Raw genomic sequence first — 10,660 nt, 5'->3', positions numbered from 1 at the left:
ACCTGAGGCCATGTTACAGCAGGTCTAGTAATGTCCTGTTTTTAACAATTCTCCTATGTCAAAATGATTGTTTAAATCTACCCCTCTGAAATGTTTATGGTGCTTTTAAGGACTGAAGCTAGGCAGTGTTTTTTTTCTTCTTTTTTGTTTGTTTGTGTTTTTCTTCTCTGTATGTAGGTAACAGGAAGTAGAAGGTAACGTGCTTTCCTGTTTCCTCATTTTGTGTAACTGTGTGTTAGTATGAATTAACACACAGACAAAAGCATGAAGAAGTTTCTTAAGCTTATGTCGGTGTGGCGTTGACACTGAAAATGAATACGTGCCTGATTATATTTCTGTGTACGTGATCAATCACACATTCAGAAGCAGATTTGGAGCCTGACCTTTCACCTCTGTGTGTAATGCAAACATTTTGCTGTAATTGCGATTTGGTGCCAGTCACTGAGGCAAAGTGCACATACGCTGAAGGTTTAATGACATTACAGAGGAAATATAGGTAATAAATAGTCCAAAGACACAACAGAGGGTTGAGAATATTGAGCACAATCCTTATAAATGTACATACTACAGATGAAGTGGTTATTCTGTTGAAAGTAATCATTTTTCTTGTTACTGGGCATGGTCAGAGGGTGGCGCTCTCTACTAAGAAAAAGACTTTGCTCGCAGGGTCCATCAGCAGCATTCCTCCCAGATGCAGCCATGATAAATGTAATGTCGTTCACAGCAAAATGAGCCGTGCCTCTCAGACCTTGATCAAGGACAAAAAAACGACTTAAAATATTTTCTCTTGAGGTTAAATTAATGTTGCTTTACAATGAGTGTTAACTGGACTGTTGAACTGGCCCGTGATAATTCTCATCTTCAGGGGGGCAAGTGACAGATTTTAATTACTGTCATAATGCTTTTTTCTTTCTTTCTTTTTGCACTTCTTCTGACGGAGATGTTGAGGGAAAACTTTTTCAAACCACAAAAAAGGGAGCAGAGATTCTTTAATAACTTTAAATGTAGATGCAGCCCCCTTCCCCCCTTGAAATATTATGAAGAATGTCAGAACCACAGCAAACTGAAGGAGCCTGCACTCCGGTTATCCACACTGTCATTTTTGAAAAACCATAATACCACCCCTGTTAATAGTTAAAACTCCTCACAGTTGAGATTAAAACATCTTTGATGATTATGCCAAAGCATTTCATTTTTTTCTTTCTCTCTCTCTCTCTCTCTCTTTTTTTTTAGTGAAAGGCTGTGGAACAGTCATGATAAATCTCAGATCCAAAAAAGGAGATTTTTCTGAAATAATAAGTTCATTCTGCCTCACTTGTAATTAGTCAGCTCAGACATTTTAGCTTTTCTGACAGCCCCCTCTCCCCTGTCATACTTTCAGCTAAAACTAATGCATATCATTACATTTCCCCATAGAAAGGACCTACTAAGTGCTACTAAGTGCTACTGAATTGTACTTGTGACTGTGATGTTTCTGTGAAGGATCCGCGATGCAATGAACGTTGTTTACGTTAAAAGCAGGTGGATATGACGTCACGGACGGACGGACGGAACATCAAAACAACAACACATCCAAATCCGCGATTCTTCCTTTTTTTTTTTTTTTCCTCCTTCTTCTCAAAAAAAAAAAAAACCTAATAACAACATTAAGAAAAAGGGAGCTCGCGCCTTTCCCCCCGCGAGGCAGACAGCGACCCCGAGCGAGTGTGAAACTCTCCACATTTTGCCCCTTTTTTTCGACGCCCTCGGTAAGATTATCTCTTTCTCCTTGTAGTTAAGTTTGTTAGTTAGACCACCAGAGGCGGAGTAGTATACACACGGTTTGTTGTCGCATGCGTTTCTCGGTACACAAGCTCGCGTGCACGGGTGTTCGTTATCTCACACTGGTCTGAATCGGTACCCCTCCGCGTGCGCCTGTTTTAGCTGCTGTAAAGCGTTTTTCCATTCGGGTAAGTTTCACTATTATCATGATGTGAACATTAGCTTTGTTGTATCGTAAATAGATACCTGCTGCTGCTGTTGCTGCTGCCGCTGCTGCTGCTGCTGCTGCACTCTAATACACACACGCACACACACACACACACACAGCACACACACGAGTTTGTCTTCGGGGCTTGTTTTCTGCTGTTTTCTAGCATTCTCGCAATTAGCGAAATAAACAAACAAACAAAACACCTGTGTTGTTATCACGAAGGCGGGCTGCTCGCGCTGTTTAACGTCTCTGTTACGAGCCGCTGTTACGGGAGTCTTATTTTGTAACTATGCTACGAGTTGTTGTATCCTCTACTTTTTTTTTTTTTTTTTTTTTTTTTGGAAAGTTGGGTTTCTAACTTAGTTGAGGCTACTCACAAAACCCCGGGGGGGAAATGCATCTTTATAACGTCAGTCGGTTATAAAGTGCTGCTTTAGCGTTAACCGTAAACACTACCGTAATTACGGTCCTACCTGTTAAAGATAGCGCCATGAAGTTTTTTCTTTTTAAACTTTACACGGAGAAAGAGAAGTTTGAGTGCCGTGATTTCTTTGGAGTGAGACCAGGGGAAGGAGCTTTTCCCCACGTGTTAGCTGTCCTCCAAACTCCGAAAGACCGGAGCACGGGCATTACAACCGGCCCTTAAACTCCGCTTATTAGAGCCGTAATAGAGCTTTAACTAAACAGGAAGGCCAGCTTTTTATTCGGCTGTCCATCATTCGCGTTATTGAAGGCTGTTTTTTTTTCTTTTTTTTTTTTGGCGTGGCTCGTCTGCTCAGCGATAAGGCTCCACACAATGCATTTAAAGCGGACATTCGCCTCGTTTCGGTCAACTTTTAATTAACGCAAGTGCTTTTTAGTGAATTCATTTTTAATCGTGGCCACTTGAAGTCACGCGTGGACATTAAAAGTCTCTGACGCTGTGTCTGTAAGTTAGAGTCAGAGTCAGATATGCTGTGGGTTACAGCAGCACATTTACCCAACTGTAAATACGTTAAAGTAGCACATCACTTTATTATCACGTGTGAAAAAAGTGTTTATATTTAGCTAAATTAGTGAATAAAATTTACCTGTAGTTTCCACGGTGTGTGACTGGAGTGAATGGATTTCTAAACTAACACTATGTTACTCTAACACACTGTCCAAAGGAATGTACTGAGCAAAACTATTTGGACTTGTGAAAAATAGATTCAGAGCAATGCAGTGAACTTTGTTAAATATTTTAGATGTATTATTTTAGTCTGAATTCACTTTTTACAACAGGTGTATTGATGTATGATATGTATATGCAACTTTTGAAAATATGTGTGCATATTCTAAACAAATGTGCATTAATTAGGCATTTGTAAAATCAGACAGAATTGTATTTTCACCCCCCAAAAAACAATTTCATATAAACAGATAGAGATTATATAAGTCTGTGAGAGTGAACTGCATACATATGAGTATGAAATATTACCCTAATATTTTCTACAGTAAGTCTGCGGCTGGCAACAGCAGGACTAAAACCATCTGAAAATTTACAAAAGGGAAACTGCAGCTTTAACAACTATTGCTGGCAGTGCTCCCTCCTTCTTGGTCTTTGGATTAGTCATTGTCTGAGGGGAAAAAAAACACTTTTTTTTGTAGGAGAAGTAAAGTAAACAGCCTCCAACAAGCGAACCTTGACAACCCAGATTAAGGAAAACATTGGAGATCAAACAGTGCTGCTGCTGGGCTGTTGTCATGAGCTGCCTGAGAGAGGGCTGCAGACTATTTGAACAGGCACTGGGGTTTGTGTGCTCACTTATGCAGAAATGGACCTTCGCAAATGCTGACCCAGGTTTTAAAACACAGGGTGAACTTTCTTTGCAACTTTTCCAGGCCTGCCCCGCTTGAAATTTGAGGAAGAGCGGCCGAACGCATTGTAATGACGCAAGATCCTTTAACGCACCACTCTGTGATTTTGTGTTATTTGGAAAGCCCTTGTTTCTAGTTTGGCCTCTTCAGGCTGAGGCTAAGGCTCTTCTTTGTAGAGAGTCGAGGTTCAACTGGTAAGAAAGTAATCAGTCACTCATGCATTCAGTGTGGGGACTCCCATCCCTGAGTGGAGCGGCACTCTCTTTCATCTGACGGCTCAGTATTTGTGAACACACACTGAAATACCCTGTGCTGGGTACGGAGGGCTGTAAACTGACTGTGCACCCTCGCTTGCAGCTGAATGATAAGGATAGTTATTTTTGGCCCAGTGTGGGAATAAGGTTCTGCATTTTGTTGTATTGTTGTTTTTTTGTTTTTTTTTGTTTTTTTCAGATTTGCCGGCTTCACCCTTCATTTGATTTCAGATACACAACGCCCTCAAACCAGTTGCTTGAAACCTTTTTTTTTGCACAAAGCGAGACAAGTGACAGATGAATAAAGGGAATTTTCTAGTAAATGAATTTGTCATGTAATTTTTGCATGTTTGATTCACACAGCACAAAGGGGGGGAAGAGTACTGGCAATATGAATGCGAGTACGGCACACTCATTAGTGCTGTATTACATGAATGGAAGTGATAACAAAGGAAAGCAGAACAATATTTCCAGGGTAAAGGTTAGTGTGTCCCGGCCCCTGTGGCGTGCCCAGGCAGACGCTTCTCCATGCCAGGGAAGGCGATTGGTCATAGGGTGGACAGCTTCAGGTGTGCTCTGCGCAGCTCCTCCGTCTCTATGGAGACTACAAAAAATGCTCAGGACGGCCATTAACTTATGCGGCCATTAATTATTGTCTTCTACTGTCATCTGTCCGTAATAAAAGGAGGGATGCTGACAAAGAAAATCTGCATGGATGGAGAAGAGAGCATGTGACTACAATCAATTAAGTTGCGTTACAGAATGAATTTGCGACTGGTGTCTTGTGTCAGGAATTCACTACAACACTGGGATGCAGATTGTCCACTGTGGAAAAATTTCCTGTCTATTTTATATCTGTCAAGTTGGTGTATGAAATAAGTTGTTGGTTTGTGGCTTTAAATTAGTAAAATTAGTGTTGTTATTTTTTAGTAAATAATCTGCATGTTGTACAAGTGGTTACGTTTGGATTAGACTTGATGGGCTGCACTGCCTCTGCTGGATTAAAAAGCTATACCGGTGCAAGTAAACAATATTTTGCTCAGTCCCTTTGCATGCATGGTGGCTTTTAATAATTACTTTAGTATTTAGTAGTTACACTGACATATTTCGCCTTGGATTTGAATCCAAAAGTAAAATGTGTTTTTTGTAAATGCTCATCTGGCACTCGAGCACACTGCTGCAGGAAACAGCTGATTTGACAGAGCGTGCTGCTGATGGCCTCTTCTCAAACAAGATAAAGATGGAACAAAGAGGAGAGAGAGATGAAATGGAGTTGGCACTGGTGGTTTGCATTTGACATCTTTATTAAGGTAATAATAGAAGGTGGCATAAAACTATTTGAGATGTATACGTTTACTTCTTTCATGTTCAGACATGTCTTATAAATAAATCAGATAATTAATGAGATGAATTGTGTCATCTTTATGTGCTCATATGTATTATACTGGTTGTTGTTTTAAGCACGTGATGCCATTTTGAGTGAATGCAAGAGCCCTTCTAGCATGCAAGTATCATACGTGTTTTAAAATCAGAGTTTCTTTAACAGCTCTGCGCTCGTCTGTTTTGGGAATGCTGCAGGTAAAGCAGCAAACATTTTGGTCCAGACATGAGGGGCTCAGCCATATGCTACAAGCTGTGCTCAGCTGCCAGGAGAAACCTCTGCACCTGTTTCCATCAGCTGTCCAGCCTGCATGTTTATGATGCGGCTTCGATGGCCTGACACACGACGTGGACTTTTTTCAGGAATTCAGAAATGATCAGATATGTGCTGATGAATGCTAACAGAGACAAGGTTGAGTTATTACTAAGTGACTGATACAGGATTTCTGAGGCCGATACCAATACTGGTTTTAGAGAAGACTCCGCTGATCACGGATGTGGCTGCCATTATATACGTTATTGAGCTGGAATGAAAACAGATCTTTTTCTGTGTCGACTGTGCGCTGATTTTACACTGGTATGAGTGTGCAAAGGTACTGTGAAGTTTGCGTTCTTTAACAAATATCAACTCACACTTAATCAAAGAATACTTAAGTGAAATATTCCTAAATAATTTAACATTGTCAGCCACTTCTGAGAGCTGCTTTTTCTCTCTCACTCTGCGCAGTATTGTAAATCACAGTTTAGTCTGCTGGATAAACTTTGCAGTGACAACAGTATATTATCACAAGGCTCTTTTGTTCTGCATTATATATCGGAAAAAAACAGTTTTCGTATCAGTGCATATCAGATAACATATGTAACATATATGCAGTTTATCTGACCCATATATCTGTCAGGCTCTAGTTATTCCTTTGACATAACCTGACATGCTCATGTGCTGTCTTACTGTAGCTGTTTTGTAATTCTCAGTTTAAGCATTCCAAAAGTTTGCGCTCTCCAAAAAATATCTCTCACTTTGATTTAGAGACGTAAACATTACATACCCTGAGCTCATATGTTGGATGTGCATGTTGAAAAGGTGGCCTCAATGATCTGCGACGTGATATTTACCTGAAATGGGGAAATATCACGTAGTGTGCGACTTGATCGTGTAAGAAGATAAAACAGTCATTTGTGACGGCTAGACTAATTTTTAAATAAGTTGCATGGTTTGATATTTTTGTGCTGCCCTTGCCAGAAATCAGTGTTGAGTCAAACGGCGCGGTGAGATTATTTTGTCTTGGTCTGTTTCTAAAGTTTGAGTTTCTAGTGGTGGCATTCTTCCTTTTCTGTGCAGCTGTGGTGGCGGTTCATGCCCCACTATAGGCTAAACAAAGCAACGTTCCTGCTGCTGGAAATGTCTTCACTTCACCTGCACCAGAGTTTCTAGATCACAAGACCTTCCCACAGCTTAGAACTGCATGAAATAAATGCTTCTCTAATCTGGCTATAGGTTAAATCATTATTATGCCACATCAACGTGAGAACGAGAGTAGCAAAACTGACATTTACTAATGTGGAAATGTCACAGACTATTACTTAAACCCTGTTAACAGTAGGCAGCGTAATGTAAGACGAGGTTGCAGGAGCACATCTTTAAGGGCCTCATCCTTGACTTCTTGGCTGTGTTTTCAGTTGGCAGTCCCAGCCTAATAAGAAACATAACATGGCAGGGCCTGCTCTTCCATCATCATTGCTTGGTGGAAAAAGTTGGTGCGCTTTGATCATGTCTTTTGGGCGCATCACTCCGGCTTAGCCTGCTGCTCGCTATGTGATAAGCCATCAGAGTACTCAGATCTAAGCCGGCAGCTCCGTGGGCTTGAGGAGAGACAGGAGAGAGCAATGGAGATGAGGAGAGAGCAGCAATGCAAATTTTTGTTGACAGACTGTTAGTGCAGCTGTTCTCTTTCGCCTTTTGAATTCAACAATGTTACTGTCCATCTTCGCTCGTTCCGTGAAAGGAAAAGGCCACGTTCCATTTTTGAGGCTTTTATTCACGGAGCGTCACTGTTCCCGTGTCGTGTGTTTTGCCCACCGTGGCGATTAAAACCGTCTTTAAATTAGCGTATTAGTCGCCTGAAAAACACACACGGTTTCATTATTTCACAAACTGTTAACATTCAGGTGTGCCCATGCTAACTGGTACAAGTTCACTTTTGAAGTGGAACGCTCCGTTTTGGTTCTGCTTTCTTCCGCCTGTGCATAAAACATCATTGTGAACCCCCCCATTATGAAAGGGTGCTTCTAATTGACGGGTTGTTGCTTGTTTATTTGATATATATTTACCAGCTGGGTGGTAATTGGGAAGCAGTAATTACCCAAGATGCAGTGCAGAGTGCTCTTGCCTTCTGCAGAGGTGATGAACCAGGAGCACAGATGAAAGTATGCAGGTTACTATTATCATCCTCGCAGGCTGCTTAAATACCTGAGAGCAGAGATGGCTAATTGGGCCTGTGTCCCTTTTTATATAGTCTCATTGTTTACTGTGATGATGTACAGCGTGAGATCACAAGCGTGATACTTTTATCTTTTTTCGGGCACAATTGTTAGCAGTATACCTGAGCGGTTAATAGCAACAATAAAAGGCCAGTAGATGTAAGGGCCTGGTGGATTTGGAGTCCCTCCTGATGATGTAGTTCCTTCACTGATAATGGCCTTGTTAACTGAGATTCATTACCTCTTCATTCAGAGTCCCCTGGATATTGAGGGAGACTGTTCTCAAACTACTGGCTTTGCCACGGTGAAGTCATACTGATGTGGTTTTCGTGAGCTATTCATGGAAGGTGGTGGCGGTATCTTCCCTGACTCCTGATGATTCAGTTGACCTGAGAGCGGGGTGGTGGGGGTGGTATTTGACTTTTGTTTGCTACTCAATTCCACTTTCACACTAACTCTCGCTTTCTCTCTCTCTCTCTCTCTCTCTCTCTCTCTCTCTCTCTCTCTCTCTCTCTCTCTCTCTCTCTCTCTCCTTCTCGCAGACTCTTTCTCTCACTCAGTTCGCTCCCTCGAACATACAGACACGCACACACACACCTTGTTTGTGTGCCGGCTGCTGTTGTTTGATAGCCCGCTCTCCCAGTAGATCTTCAGACATTGTTGTTGTTTGCCTTTATTGGTTGGAGTGTGTGACTTGCATTTGCCCGAGCTCCTTGGAGGGAGTTTGTTTTTGTTCTCAGTGTTGTAAACAGGGTGGGGCTCCATTCCCAAACCACTCAGTTGGAGAAGGTTATTTTCACAGGAGTTCTTTTTTTTTTGTTTTGTTTATCATTTCGGTCAATAGATTAGGCTGGGCTGGAATTATGTGTTGGAGCAGATACTGTGGCTAACCATTTGCTGCATGTGCTGACTAGATAAACACTTTGTCACTGTTGTTTTTGTGATTAAAGAAGCACTCAGCTTTGGTTTGTTGATATCTCTAACTTTGTTAGGACGGGCTAATAATTCACTGTCTTTCCATATGATTATACTTCTAATTTTACTTATGAATTTTAAACAACTAAGTAAGATTTCTTGACAGAATTGTGTGCTTGTTATTAACTTAACTTTAGGGTATTCTGAATACTTTCAAATACAGTAACAGATTAGTGGTGTTGTGGTATACTAATATTGATGATAAAAGTGATACTTAAAAATTAAATATTGATATTGTGTGAATAATCCAGTGTCTCCTAAATCATTTGAGTTTCTGTCTGTCCTGTGGTTCACACTCCAACATAGAAGGTGGCGCTGATTAATAACACATTATTGCTGGTTGCCAGGGTTATAGGAAAGTGTAATTCATTTGCCAAAAAAATGCACAATAAAAGTTGAAGATCAACGTGAAAGTAATTAGTCATTAGTTTTATTTGTCAACACTGCCATATGTAGATGGACATACAGAGGATTGAAATTACAATTCTCTCATATCTCCGGTGAAAAAACAAGCAATAAATATGAAAATATAAAGAAATATAAATAGATGTAAACGGTTAAATATAGACGGCATTCAGCATCTAACAAATGCATACATATAGTAGAATTGTAATTAATTTAAAAAGTATTTTTTTCAAATTTCTGCTACATGATATTTCTCTAAGTATCGTAATATCTTGTATCACAATACTTATAGAACTATCGTATTGTTATTGTGAATTCTTTTGGACACAATAATCGTGTAGTGAAAATCTTGACAACCCTATAAAATATCAATAACAAGATAGTGAGAAAGTGTATTTCCACTTTGACACCAGTTAAAAATCAAAGGGAGATTTTGAACATTGTGACATAATAATGGCTCTAAAACTCTCAAACTATGATTAGAGTTTAGAATTTTTGAGCATTATTATCTCCCAGCTGATAAGATGGGCTACTTTCAGCAGAGTCTCAGTCTATGACATCATTTTGTGACTAACTTTGTCTTTTTGTCAGAGGAAAAGAATGAACCTCAGATGTGGTTTTACCAGAAACAATTTCAATATTAAGATTTCAGTTAAATGTCAAAAAGTCGAGTGGAAAACTAATTCAAGTCCCAGCCCAGTTTTCAAAACATTTTTGTTTATCAGTCAACTGGCTTAACACACCCATGGCTCGCTTGACATTCTTCCTGACACGCACTAGTTGAATCATGGTAGAAAACGCCTAGAAAACAACTGCAACTTCAAAATTTAAAGTAGTATTTGGATTTATATAAACTTAATCTCCTGTTTATCGTGTGTGAAAAGTTAAGATCCGCACAAAGACCCTTGTCAGGTATGATACATCTGTGGCTTTCACAGAGTAGCTGAGGCTGCAGATGTGTGTAAAGTCCCTTTTAGATGGGAGGCAGCAGCCGCAGAGGCTGCCGCTGATCCTGCAAAGGTCTCAATAGAAACAAACAGCAGCGAGCACGGCCGCGTCAAGCGGCAAGTTAGCAGAAATTTGGAAATTTCTGGGCCCAAAGTTTGTGAGTGGGAAACACATCCTCCAGCTGTGCCGCTACTGCAAACTTAGTGTTCCAGTGAATACAGGGGCGGATAACAGCTGCATTGGCTACAGATACAGCCAGCTAAATACAGCTGTGACTTCTCACATACTCAAGTACTGCATATTGTTATGGCACAACAACAATCAGTATCATTGTACATGGTTAAATAAAAATAGTAATAAAGTAATAAAAATGACTTTGTTAACCTGGCATATACGTACACATTTCTCT

At 40.4% G+C, this 10,660-nt stretch overlaps 1 protein-coding gene across 8 annotated transcripts in view; it reads left to right on the top strand.

The window, feature by feature from the left end:
* The first annotated feature begins 813 nt into the window (after nucleotides 1–813).
* The window catches only part of foxp1b (forkhead box P1b), a 150,481-nt gene continuing 140,634 nt past the window's right edge, over nucleotides 814–10,660 (top strand). For 4 of the 8 annotated variants that reach the window (XM_019267265.2, XM_019267269.2, XM_019267267.2 and 1 more), the window contains exon 1: nucleotides 814–1,949. The gene's annotated coding sequence lies outside the window, so the exon portion shown is untranslated. The remainder of the gene's footprint in view (nucleotides 1,950–10,660) is intronic. The other 4 variants (XM_027279262.1, XM_010734950.3, XM_019267268.2 and 1 more) reach the window with 3 other exon arrangements.

The sequence above is a fragment of the Larimichthys crocea genome, chromosome I (genome assembly GCF_000972845.2).
Source record: "Larimichthys crocea isolate SSNF chromosome I, L_crocea_2.0, whole genome shotgun sequence".
NCBI classification, from domain to species: domain Eukaryota; kingdom Metazoa; phylum Chordata; class Actinopteri; family Sciaenidae; genus Larimichthys; species Larimichthys crocea.
Note: the sequence above shows the minus strand (reverse complement) of the source record. Positions and strands in the feature narration are given on the sequence as shown.